Below are 13,986 nucleotides of genomic sequence, written 5' to 3'. Positions count from 1 at the left end.
TGGAATAGAGCCTGGAACACATAATAGATGCTCAATAAATATTTGGTGACTAAATCATGGACTCAGTAAGGTTTGGGGGAAGCAAATTTGCACTCTGCTTATGTCCACAATCCCCTCTCTACTGTGCCCCCACCAGGTAATAAAAATTCCGGCAGGAATCAAGTCTACAGCATTTACAGTGGTTAAGTGAGAACTTACCCTCCTCAGAGTGGTAGCCCACCCCAAGTAGAACACATCACCTTAGCTCTGCCAAACATGTTTGATGGATACAAAAGGTACTAGACTGGAAATCAGGAAATTTAAGTCCCAGGGACAGCACAGACTCTATCAGTGACAGATGTGAAAAACCACTTTCAGAACATTTTCACATTCAATCACCCTATTATTATCCCCATTTTATAGATGTGACCGCACAGCCAAGAAGTGGCAGCGCAAGGCCGCGGGGGGTTCTTCTCAGCCCGTGTACTGGCTTCGCGACCACAGGCAGCTTTGTTTGCCTTCTGGGGTCTGTTTCCCATCTGCGGTGCTGCGGTCTCTAAACACAGTCCCGGACCTCCTGGGGTGGAGGCGCCCCCTGCTGTCCCTTGGGCCACGGTGCCCAGTGCCGCAGTGCCCGCTCTCCACCGCCTCCTCCCGAGCTCCGCGCGCCTCCTGGAGGAGGCTCTGTGCCCTCGCTACGGGCCGGTCCAGCTTGAACGTGCCACAGTGCTGGGTGTCGGGGACTGCTCGGGCCCTGGCAAGGCTGAGGCCACCATCTGGTCTGGATGTTTCTGTCAACTTCCCCTAGAACGGAGAGTGGAAGAGCCAGACCAGGAAGGCAGGAAGGAAAGAAAAGGGAGAACAGACGGCAAGGAAGAGACACCCAACCCTCACATGTCCCCTCCCCTCAGCCTCAGTCGGTCAGGGAGCCCTAGGCCTTGACAGGGCCCCTTTGAATATCGACTGTCACAAAGCCCCATTTCTGGGCATAGTTACTTAGCATCCACAATGGGCTGTGTGGGACCAGCTGTGCAGGCTCAGGAGCCCCACAGATGAGCAAGACCCAAGCCTGTCCCCCAAGAACTCACAATCTCATGGATTGAAGGCATGAGGAATAGGAGGAGTAGACAGACAGGGTCACCTTCCATCCAGCCTGAAACGTGCCCTGAAGAGGCAAGTCCATTCGACTGGAGGCACAGAGGAGATGATGTCTCCACTTGAGAGTTTAGGGAAGAAGGGGAGCCTGGCGTTGCCACTGCCAGGATATGCCAGAGGCAGGGCTGTTTTAACCCCAGGAAAGAGCACATACAAGGTATGGGGACACAGTTACCATGAGGAAACCTGCCATCTCCTTTAGCTCTGAGGTCCCCCTTTAAGAGCACAGCCTCCAGCCTTACTTCCCTGTCTCTACCTAGCTTCCTCTCGAGTCTCCGGATTGACTTCTCACAGTTCTCCAGGTGCAGGTCATCCATGCATACTCTGGCCTCCTGACTTCTGGTCCCCTCTTCCCTAATCCCCAGACCCTTTGCCAGTGAGGAGTGAGGACCACAAGAGGGTCACTTACAAAGGTTTGGCCCCACTACAGAGTCATGATCTCCATCTACCAGGGAACCTTCCTGAAGACCCTCATTCAACCCAGGGGTCTCTCCACTTTTCTAGCCAATAAGTTGCCCTTCTCTTCTCCCCTCAAAACCCCAAAGCAACCTTTGCCAACCTCAGTATTTTCAGAATAGCCTCTCCATCTACTCTACTGACCCAGTCATCATTCCGCTGACACTCCCTCAATTTCTCTTCCTCCAAATCTGTACCTCTCTCATCTCCCATTCTTTCCTCCTGACTCCCCCTCTCCAGTCTTACCTATGTCCTGTCCACACTTCACCCAGCTTTCTGATATAGATGGACAGATGATAGATAGATAGATAGATAGACTCATAAGGATGTGTGTGTGTGTGTGTGTGTGTGTGTGTATCCTATTGGTTCTATTTTCTCTCTAGAACCTATTCTATTCTATTTCCCTAATAGAACCCTTCTCTCCAGTTCATCCACAGAGACATAGCCCAGGCTTCTTTCTGGGGGAATTCAAATAAGTTTGAGATCATTGTGGAAGTCCTGACAATGCCGTGGCCCTCTTCTCAGGAATCAAGGATCCAACTTGAGCATCACCCGGCTGGACTGTCCTGTTCTTGCAATCCTTCCAGGAATAGATTGGCTCATGACCCAACACTGAGGAGGTCCCTTGTACTGATGAGACAAGATTATGAGAAAATGGGTTTAATTTAAAGAAAATGTTGATAAGCGTAACAAACATTCACTCTGCAGATTACATATCAATGTTAAAGAGTCACCAAAACCTCTATTCTCATCAGATTTAGTCACTCATTCACTCACTCAACAAATATTTATTAAATCTCTACACATTCCAGACACTATTTTAGGCTTTGGGAATGCAGTAGTGAGCAAAAAAAAAAAAAAAAAAAAAAAAAAAAAAAAAAAAGATTCAAGCATAGAAACAGACAAGAAACAGATATAATATTTTATAGAATGGTAAAGAACTAAGAAGAAAAATTAAGCGTGGCAAGGGGATGGATAGTGGAGAAGCAAAGAAGTGAGGTGTCTTATTTATGTAGAATGCCTGGAGAAAGTCTTTTTGTTAGGGTAGCATTTGAACAGATGGCTGAAGGAAGTGAGAGAGTGAGCCACTCAGGTCTTTGAGAGAAGAGGTTTCAAGCAGAGGGAGCAGCAAATGAGAAGACCTTGAGGCCTGATGTGCCAGCATGTTTGAACAGTAAGAAGGCCAGTATGGCTGCAGTAAAGTGAACAATAGAGAGTATAGGAGAAATAGTGAGAGACCAAATCAGAAGCCTTTTACTATTTTACTGTGAGAAAGATGAAGCAGCCTGGACTCTGTCCAGGGTTGATGTATCGGCTCCATAAAACTCATAAGAGGTGGAGAATAAAGGAAAGGGGGTGGGTGGTTTTACCATCCAGAACTTCTGTGCCAGCATCTCCTGGACATCTTTGTGACTGAATTCTCAACAGCCATTGCTTTACCTCCGGTTACATTGTCTTACCTCAGAGATGGGACAGGGTTTAACCACAGGGAAAATCACCTGCCAATTGGAGAAGTGTAGTGAGGGAGAAGGACCACCAGGTGGCCACACTTTGACTACCATCTTTACAAGTTTATGTTTATGCTTTCAACATTGCTTCCACTAACTTTCTTCATTATCATCTTAGCTTTTGTGTCAACATTCCACCTTGAAGACTGCCTTCTAGCAAATGTGCTCATGGATACAGCTGCTCCCCTTCTCCTTACCCACTAGAGTGTTCATCCCCACCCTGCACTTCCTCCTTGATTACTGAGTATCACAGACTTGTGGCTTGAAGAAGTACCTTCTGGGGTCAGGGAACACAGAAACTTCTCTGTTCCTTCCTCACTTTCTGTTCCCACCATCAGTATTCTACAGCTGTGGCCAACCCTATCACCCCCTACACGCTACTTCATTCCATTATGAAGTGGAGAGTCAGAAAATAAAGATATGAGAAGGGACAAGAAACAGAGAGAAGGGGAGAAATAAATCAAAGAAATTAGGAGCAAGAGCATCAGGGTAGAGTTAAGGCACTTCACTCCTGAAGAGGTAGCTCAGGAACCTCTGCATGTGGGGAGTAGGGAAAAGACTTTGCTTTCCCAAATGTGCTCTCTATTCTTTTTTAAACTTATTTATTTTGAGAGAAAGAGTGAGCATGAGTGGGTAAGGAGAAGGGAGAGGAATAGACAGAATCCTAAGCAGGCTCTGCACTGTCAGCATGGAGCCCAACATGGGGCTCGATCTCACAAACCATGAGAACATGACCTGAGCTGAAATCAGGAGTTGGAAGCTTAACCGACTGAGCCATCCAGGTGCCCCACAAATGTGTCCTCTAAAGTTAAGAATGATGGCATCAGGCACTTCTACTGGAGAGTCTCTGAGGTCCAGGCATAGTCTTCTAACCCAGAGGGCTCAGCCATAGGGATAGACCAGAGCCCCAGGCAATAAACATTCCTCCTGGAAGCCAGAGTAGAACACCATGTCCTTCTGTCTCACAGAAATGACATTCTCTCCTCCCTTTCCAATTCTTTCCTTTCTGACTTCAATATCAGACATGTCCAAGGCCCCCCTTCCCCACCCCCCATCCACGTTGTGTGAATCTATGCATGGGTTTATCAGGGGTGAAGAATTGCAGTGACTCAGCCTGACCACCTGCATCCATTTCCCAGCTCTTTTGCCTGTGGTGCATCCTCGGGATGTCCTCCACACCACAAAGCAAGATGTGCAATCTCTGCCTTTGCTGAATCCAAATTCAAGAGAATGTTTCCATGATTTGTTATGTTCTGGGAGGGCTTACATAAAAAGTAGTTGTTTCCAGGGCAAAGCAAAAAATAGTCAATGGAATTTAGAACAATCCTAGGAAAGCCTGGTCCCAGTGGAGAAGAGAAAATTCTCCTGCCACAATTGAATCCTTATTCTTGCATAGTCCTGGCCCTGCAGGAACCCAAGATCTCTCACTTCTATTAGAAGGGTGTTTTGGGACCCCCACCCCTGACCTCTTTCCTCAAGACAGCATGAAAGATATTAGCTCTGATGCAAAGCTTCCAGGGCAACAGATGATGTCTTGTCTATTTTCTGTGTGCTGACATGTCCGATCTATTTAACTCCTGCCCAAACCTCTTCTCTGAGTGAAGTCTCATTTATCCAACTACCTACTTGACCCACTTGGATGTCTAATGGAGATCTTAACATGCCCAAGTCTGAACTCTGGATTTCCTCCCCCAAACTCTGAAGCTTCTCTCCTTGCTGTCTCCATCTCTCCCAGTTAATGGCACCACTATTCACCCAGTTTCTGAAACCAGATACATGGGAGCCATATGTGGAGTCTCCCTCACCTAACACATATGATCTTCTTGTTCTACATCTGAAATGTTTCTTCCATGCCATGACATCGGATCAAGCAACCATCACCTCTCAGCTCAAAGACTGCAGTTGTTTGTACTTAGTCTCTTGCATCCATGTGGCCCCTTTCCAATCATTTTCCACGTAGCAGTTAGAATAATTTATATTAAAATTTTATATTTTAGTGTATATAATTTATATTTTATATTCATATTTTGTAATTTTATATATAAAATTTTATATAAAAATATAAACCAGATCACACCAATCCTTGTTTAAGCCATTCCCTTTCCACCTTGCTCATCGTGGCCAAAAAGTTGTGCATGAATATGTCTCCTGCCTGCCTCCCTGATCTCATTTCATGCCACTTTCTCATTTGCTGCACTACTTAAGCCACACTGCCTTTCCATTCCTGAAACACATTTTCTTTCCCACCTCAGGGCCCTAACATTTTTTATTTCCCGCTGCCTGTGCATTTTTATCCCTCTACTGTATCCTTCAGATCTCAGCTTAAAGGTCACTTCCTCAGAAAGCCTGTCCCCAACATCCTTTCTAAATAGGTCTTCCCTCTAGTTCCTTGGTATTCTCTTTGGCTGTCCCATTTATTTCCTATATAACATTTCACCAATTAGCAGTTAATTATATGTTTACGTGCTTATCATCAGTCTCCCCCACTTTTGTCTATCATCCCCACAATAATGAGCCCAGGCCTAAAGGAAGACACACCAGCGTCTCAAGCTGAGAAGTGGTGGGGAGACAGAGGCGGACACGAAGATTCTTGAGAGAAGAAACCATGGATTGTTTATTGCTGTGTTCTCATTGCCTAGCACAGAATCTGGCAGAAGCACTTATTGAACGACTGGATGAATGGATTGTTGGGCGGGTAGGTAGGTAGGTGAATGAGGGAATTTCAGCCTTGGGCAAAAGCTATAGAAACCATGTTTAAGGAAGGGGAGGTGATTAAACAGAACAGACTCTGCACCTACAGGAAACTTAAATAGACCCAATTTCAAAGATGTAAACAATGTCATTTCAGTACATGGATTAAGAAAAAGGCTAGGAAAGTACACACAACCTTGCGTGTACTCAGGTGATACCTGCATGAATCAAGGCAAAAAGAATTAAAATCAAAAGAATAAAGAATATAGTCTGCTTTTCTCCTTCACCTTGGGCAGAGCTGCTTGTATTAAGGTTAATCCTATTGGTTGTAGGATGATCCATGATACTCTGGGACATTTACATGACAGTCTTGATTCTTGGTGCACTAGGAGATCTGTCTCTTAGGGGAAGACCTGTTGTCCATTGACTCCCAACAACCACTGCAACCAACAGAAGAGACACAAATGGAAAGGAGAGAAGACTCCAGTGCAGGATCCAGAGGGAGAGGAAGCATACCAAGTGTCACTAGAATGGGCACACAGGAGAAGTATGCAGGGCCGGTGGGAGGAACAAGAGAAAAGAGAGAGAACCTCCTCATTAACACTGAGCTAGGGATTCCAACCCAGCTGCAAAATGGGCAGGTGTAAAGTTCAGAGGGCATTTCTGCTTTGCATTATTATTAAAGAAAGCCTGTCCAGTAGGCAGAAATGTCAGAGATGGGAGGCAATGTAGAACCAGGTACAGCTGCATCATGGTGTGCAGAGTTCCATTCATCAGTGGTTGGAGGAATGGACAGCAAGTTCAAAGTTTGTAACTGGGTATAGAGCCCCAGACATTTTTGGCTCAGGAAAGTATAACCAAAGAAGGGACCAAGGTGGGAGCCCAGTCTATGGATATACCAACACAGTAAGGCTGGAAGAGCCCAACCAGGGGCCAAGCCTGGTGTTTTCCGGACCAAGTCTACTGATAGGAAAATGATTTCAAGCTCCAGAGAATGAGGACTGAGGCAATCATCGATATTGGCTTAGGCTCTGGGATGAACTCAGGCCTGGAAATGGTAATATCAATCGTTGCAACCATGATGTAGTAGAGAGACCGAAGCAGGAACAGCAAAGTGTATGCAAAACTGACAGCATCCTTGAGAACCTTAGCATTGCTTCTCACACCAAGAGGTAGAATGAAAGAAAGATGTCATTGCCAGGAAGTTTGAAGGATGACCAGGAGACACCAAATTTCCTTCCCCTTGGAGTCCTTTAGGAGGAGCTAGCTTTCTGGCTTGACATGAGGACTCTCCTCTGAAGCCTCAGGAAAAGGCTTCTCCACCAAAGGCCATTTTGTAACTCTCTGATTCTCTAGTTTGAGCCAGGACTCAGGAGGAAGAGGCATCTCATTCTTGCCTTGCCCTGGCCTTTCCTACATTCTGTCTTAAGAAGTAGTCTCCAGGTAAAGAAGATAAGAGTAAGGAACCATCCTTCCCCCAGGATCCTCATACCCCTGTGTGAGGTCACCCTATCAGGAACCTATGACACACACCTTCTGGGTCACAACAAGCCACACCACTGGTATTTGGCTCCCAGCTCCCTCCAAAGCCCGCCAACAAAATTCTCTCTAATCAACACTGTTCACTCTGCTGTTGTTCCCGAGGGGAAACTGCATAGGGAGAGTGTATTTCACAATTGCTGGCTTCACGTCAGGACCAAAGGAACAGTGTGTAGTGGAAAGAGCACTGGGCTGGGAGTTAGGAGCTCTGGGTCCACCCCTGTTTCTGAAACTAACAGGCAAGCTTTGATTTCCCTGCCCTGTCTCCCTCACAGAGGTAGAGTTGGGGTCAAAGGAGAAACTATTTGTGATTTGCATCTTACTGTAAATACTTTGACATGAAAAAGAGCCTTGGGCATGGGATCTCAGGGTAGACTCCCCTTAGCAACATTTACAAATGTAACTCTGATCCCTAGCCATAGCTGATTTTACCAAGAATGAGCCTGTCACCACCAGGGCCAATTAAAACTTTTTCCCAAGGAATTTGAAACTGGGGAAGGAAGAGAGATCAAGAGAGCAAGAGGCTCATGGGAACTCAGAAACTATGGGGAAATCGTGTTTTCTTGCCATACAGTCTGGAGAGCAGAGAAACCCAGTCTACAATGAAAGAGGAGAATGAAACAAATATGCAAGATGGCAGACATGAGGTAAAAGGAGGGCCCGTGGACGTTTTGTTGTGGATTCCAGGTGTCTCTGAAACCTGGCTGTATCTTTTCTTAAACTGGCTTTTAAAAATGGGTTCCTCTCTGATCCCAAGCCTCCTGACAGCTTCAAAGAGGTGAGTGCTGATGGAGGCTGTTATCAGATCTGCTCATCAGTCAGCTTGTTTGGTCAGGGATCTCCACCACTGGTCTGTGCTCCAGCAGACTAGAGACAGGCTCGGGCTCACATCTGCATCTCACCCCCACCGCACCACCCAGCCCATTTCATTGGCCACAGTAGGTGCTCGGTCAACTTTTGTCGGGTTGAGACAGATAGAATCCAAAAACACCCATTCCTGCACGAGGCGTGTTCCTCAGGACTGGTCCAGGCAGCTCTCCCTCCCTGTGCAAGATTGTCTTTGGTGCCGGCCTCATGGCCAGCCCACAATGAATCCATGACCTGCCCAAGCCCTTCCGGCCCTGCAATCTGTGACCCTGCGTGAGCCCAGGACTCAACCCCTGATGTATCCAGCCCACAACTTCCCAAGTTTTATTTTCATTAACCCAACTGGAAAATTGGACTTCATTCAGGATTGTGCTGAAAACCAGATGCTGGAGCTGGGCTCTGGTTTCCTAGATAAACACATTGCAATAATATGCATCTACCCGTGAAATGCTCTCTGTGGCGGCACGTGGCAGCTCTCCAGAAGAAAGAAAAACAGTGTCAAAGCTACATTTGAAGCTTCTCACTCCCCTTCATGGCCTAGCCAAGTTTTTTGCTGGCCCCATTGCAGGCCAGCTCCCTCTCTGCTGGCTCCCCTCGCCCTCTCCCCATCTCTGGCCAGGATCTTAGCTTCTAGAAAGAATTTCAAGCCTTCCCCAATTCCCCCATCTGGAAGGATGCCCTTCCTCTGAGCTCCCACCATGTCTCTCATGTCAACCCCAGTCCTAGTAATAAAAAGATAGTGCTATGATTGTTTGGCTTGCCTGGTTCCTCCAGAATAGCTTGGAAGTTCCTTGAGGTGAGGAATGGAGCCTTTTTCTCTCTGCCCAAGAGCTGGCAAAGATAGTTGTTAATGTCGCTGAATGGATGTGGAGGCGGTGTGGGTTTCTGGAATGCTGTTGGGGTCTGCTTCTCTTAGCCTGGTGTTTTCAGTCATCCAATGTTCATTGACCTTTTTACTTTGAAGAAGACTCTGTGCTTAGCGCAGAGTAGGAGGGATTGTGGCACACCCCTGCCTTCAAGGAGCCCACCAGGTGGTAAGGAGACGAACCCAGGAGATATAGTAACAGCATGAGGTTTTCTTTCCCCATCATCCGCTTCTTACCTACACATAACCCCACCATCTTCTGTAGGGAAGTTTTGTGTCTAGGTAGTCATAGTAAAGTGACAGAAACTGTTAGCATAAAAACCCCAGGCTATGGAAGACAATCAATATTAGAAAGAGGATTACTTGTCTTATGGATGCTCTATCTGATGATTTTGAAAGACATTAAAACCTGAAGATCCCAGGGTATGATTCCAAAAGTTCTAGAATGGAGGGTGGACCCTGGGAGGAGGCTAAGAAGTGGAATATCTAAGGCTATTTCTGTATGGACCCATGAATTATTTGAAGAAAAAATTAATAAATCTTTTGCTATGTCCTCTGGACTTTACAGGTGTGCATGAACCCCTGACAGTAAGAAGTATGTCTGATGGTAGATTGTAACCACCTCATATCTACCCATGTGTTATAGGATAGTCCAAAAGTTACGAGATACTTTCAATCTGAAATAACTGGGAATGTACAAGGGCCTTTGGGAGGAAGGGAGGACTTTTTAGGGGAGCCATGCCCTCGTTTAGGAATATGTGTAGTCTGACATTTGGGTTCAAGCCCCCCCGTTGTCCTCTTTGCTGATACTCTTGGCCTTCTGGAACTCAACTGCTCAAGGTGGGCTGTAAACATCCTATCACATTGCAATTTGGGGAAGGCCGTGTGGGAGGATGAGCACATGAATTCGAAGAGCTGCCAGAGGAATCACAATTACAACCCCAGCTGTTGTTGTTGTCAGGGACACTTCCCTTTGACCAACTCACATAACTGCAGTTCCGCTCCAGACTACATGGTGCTTCTGTGTTCTGAGGACAGTCAGATCCCAGAGAAGCATTCAGCCGCTGCCCCCTCTCCTGACCCTCAGGTACAGATGGGTATGACAGCAGGGTGACCAGGACAGAGGTCAGATCTTCCAAGAGAATAGGGAAGGCAGGGCAGATTTCCCAGTAACCTCACAGACTGAAATAAAAGCAAGAAAATACCAAAACAGGCTAGATTTAGACAATAAAATGTAATCCACATAAAGTCAAATTAGGTCCTTCACATTTTTCTATTGGAAGAGAATTAAATCCTTAAATTAAAAAGGCTGAAGTTACGTTTAGGAAATCAATAATTATGGTGGCAGTTGTGAAGGCCACTTTTATTTATAAATGACAGGCAACGACACCATTTTTAGTGTATGTCAGACTTTTGTGTGACTGCTTTCTTAGGAACCACAGAATTTCTTTTTGTTCTAAACAAATAACAATTCCTGTAGAGGACCTCAGTTCATGAGGCGCTGAGACTCCTGGAAGTGGGGAGCTGGGTGACCCACTCTGAAGGAGGGGATCAGTAGTGCATCAGAGCATCCACTAAGCCACTTAAATTTTAACATCTTTGAGTTGTGTGTGTAGATCCTTTATTTTTTAATATATTTTTTAAAGTTTATTTATTTATTTTGAGAGAGAGAGAGAGAGAGAGAGAGCATACACAAGCAGGGGAGGGGTAGAGAGAGAAGGAGCAAGAGAAAATCCCAAGCAGGCTCTGCTGTCAGAACAGAGTCCAGTGTGGGGCTTGAACCCACGAACTGTGGGATCATGACCTGAGCCAGAATCAAGAGTCAGACACTCAACAGACTGAGCCACCCAGGTACGCCAAGAAATACTTTCTTTTTTTAAAGTAGGCTCCGTGCCCAGCGTGGAACCCAACATGGGACTTGAACCCATAACCCCGAGATCAAGACCTACGCTGAGACCAGGAGTCGGATGCTTAACCAACTGAGCCACCCAGGTGCCCCAATCCTTTATTTTATATGTGAATTTTCTAATAACAACTTAGCCTTTTTAATAGACTTATTGTTACCATATATACCTTGTGAATCTTAATATTTTGTTATATATATTTGTTACATATTTACTGCAAATCTTTCCTCTCACCCTATTTTTTTTCTTATTGCTTCCTCGGTCTGTGCTTTACTGTTTGTCTGTCTGGCACCTGTTGGTTTTTCTCTCAAGGAGACAGACTGTAAGACAAACTCAGAGACCAGAGGGGGGAAATCCAAAGAAAAAGAATCAGAGACTCGGACAGGGAGAGCGAGGGGCTTAGAAGTGGCTAGGGACTGGGAAGAGTAGAAAGACAAGAACTAGAGAGAGGGAGACAGAATTTCAGAGAGCTTCTTTTGTGTTTGTAACTCACTGATGATGCTTTAGTTTGCACAAAAGTATTGGGTAGTCAAATCTGCCTCTTCCAGACTTCTAGATTTTTGTCTTACTTAAAATGCCCTTTCCCCTACAAGATTAAAAAATACTCTCATATATTTTATTCTAAAATGTTTTTAGTTTGTTGTTTACTATTATATCCATTTGAGCTTTATTTTTGTATATGTGTGGAATAAGAATCTGGCTTAATTCTTTTCCAAATGGATATCGAATAATGCCATTTTATAATGCATGCTTATTCCCTTCTCTTTACCCTCTCATGTGAAATACCATATTCATCATATACTAAACTCCCACATAGAGATGACTCTGTTTCTGGACTCTGTTCTGTTCCACTGAATTGTATATTCCTGTGCCCAAACCACAATGTTTTGTTGGTGGTGGTGGTGGTCTTTTTTCATAAACTTTTTTTTAACATTTATTTATTGAGACAGAGAGACAGAGTATGAGTGGGGGAGGAGCAGAGAGAGGGAAACACGGAATCTGAAGCAAGCTTCAGACTCTGAGCTGTCAGCATCAAGCCCAGTGCAGGGCTTGAACCCACAAACCATGAGATCATGATCTGAGCTGAAGTTGGATGCTTAACTGACTGAGCCACCTAGGCACCTCCAAACCACAATGTTTTAATCGCTGTAGCTTTATAGTATATTTTGATATTTGATAGAGCAAATTTTTGACCACTGTTCTTTTTCAAAATGTTCTTGGCTAGGTTTATGTCCTTTCTCTTCCAGATGAACTCAAGAATCAGCGGTCAAGTTCCATAAAAAGTTCAAAACACATCAAATAATGTGTTTCTAAGTGTTCCTCTCTGTCTGATTACTGATGTGTTTCTCCTCAACCCCACCTCCACCTCCTGGAAGCAGTTCATATGGTCATCAGCAAGACACAAAATTTTAATTAAATTGTTAAAACTCCTACATTCTAAATAAAAGTAGAAACTTGTAAAAATCAATTATCCTAGACTATTCCTGGGGTCAGAAGTAGGAAGACCAGAATCCACTTTATTAGATTTAACAACCTTATTTTAAAAATAGAAAGAATGAGGGGCGCCTGGGTGGCTCAGTCGGTTAGGTGTCCAACTTTGGGTCAGGTCATGATCTCATAATTGGTAGGTTCAAGCCCCACCATAGGGCTCTCTGCTGTAAGTGCAGAGACCACTTCAGATCTTCTGCCCCCCACCCCCATCCCTCCTCTGCTTATGCACCCGTGTGTTCTCTCTCTCTCTCTCTCTCTCTCTCTCAAAAATAAACATTTTTTAAAAATAAAAATAATGACACAATCCTAAAGGGTATTGGTCAGTACAGTCAAAAAGTGTGAACATGAAAGGAAGCAGAGACAGTATCTACGATATGAGGATGGACAAAAGATGTAACATATGCTACCTGTGCCTCCAATTCTACCCCCTCAGCCCTATTAATTTTGGTGCCCACCAGACTTCTTTTAACTGGCATACCTGTGTCTCTTGACTTGAAGACTTTTTCTGGCTGCTAGAGTTCATTCTGTCTACATATGCAGTGGGATGGATATGTTGGCAAATTAACTATTCAACCCAACCCTGTGGTCAGGATCGTCACTCAACCAATGACTTATGAAAGTTGGTGGGTAAAGAGCCCAGATCTCTTACCCTAGGGTAAGTTAATACTGAGGTGCATATTGTATGCTGTCTCTCTGCATCCCCAGTGAAGGTTAAATTCCAGTTTCCCATCATTGTAACTTGTTTGGTAACACACCTGTATTGACTTCCTTCTCTTCTCTGTTTCATCTCCCTATTCTGCTACCAGAATTGTTTCTTGGAACCACCTCCCAAATAAACTACTAGCACTCAAATCCTCTTTCAGGGTCTGCTTTTGGAGGCACCCAAAGGAGAGTCAGCTCCATAACCTATCCAGCTTCAGTGGCAAGTCTTCCTCCATCCTGGACAGGAGAGGATCAGATCTGTTGCCATCAAACCCCACCATCATAAATCAGCTTCCCCTTATCCTGACTCCAAGCTCACCAAGAAACCTTCTGATTATAACCTGGCTGATGGTTTTTCTACAGAAAAAGAGGGACTACTGACTAGAAGCGAATGTTCAGTCCCCAAGAAGTTCTATATTCTCATTGCCAATGAACACCTGGCAAATAGTTTACAAAGTGAGCTGTTGCAAGCTTAGACAGTGAAACCTTATTTTGAGTGTAATAGAGCCACTCTCAGTATTGACAAAATGGCATTTTCAAGCCTGTAGGCTGGGAACCAGACTCTGGGCCAAGGTGACTTTCCCAGGTAAATGCAGCTTTATGAGGAGCCTAATGAAAGCCAACCAGCCTCTCCTGCCATCACCTAACCTGGCCACATACTTTCCTACAGGCTTCAGTGGCAATGTTCTACTTCTACTAAGTGAAGCAATAGATGAAATCAAACTTTTTCAAAGCTTACTGTTCACTCTTAGCAGAGAAATCTCCGTACATCATCAATTTTTTTCCCCCAGGGTGTTTGTAATTCTAAGACCTCCATTTCCAGTTAGAC

At 45.0% G+C, this 13,986-nt stretch overlaps 1 long non-coding RNA gene across 1 annotated transcript; it reads left to right on the top strand.

Annotated features, from left to right (window-relative positions):
* Positions 1 to 1,021: 1,021 nt before the first annotated feature.
* LOC122201072 lies at positions 1,022 to 2,335 on the top strand. The gene is made up of 2 exons (XR_006194067.1): positions 1,022 to 1,291; positions 2,017 to 2,335. It is a non-coding gene; the product is annotated as an uncharacterized LOC122201072 (long non-coding RNA).
* Positions 2,336 to 13,986: the final 11,651 nt, after the last annotated feature.

The sequence above is a fragment of the Panthera leo genome, chromosome D1, assembly GCF_018350215.1.
Source record: "Panthera leo isolate Ple1 chromosome D1, P.leo_Ple1_pat1.1, whole genome shotgun sequence".
NCBI classification, from domain to species: domain Eukaryota; kingdom Metazoa; phylum Chordata; class Mammalia; order Carnivora; family Felidae; genus Panthera; species Panthera leo.
This window is presented reverse-complemented; position numbering and strand designations above follow the sequence as displayed.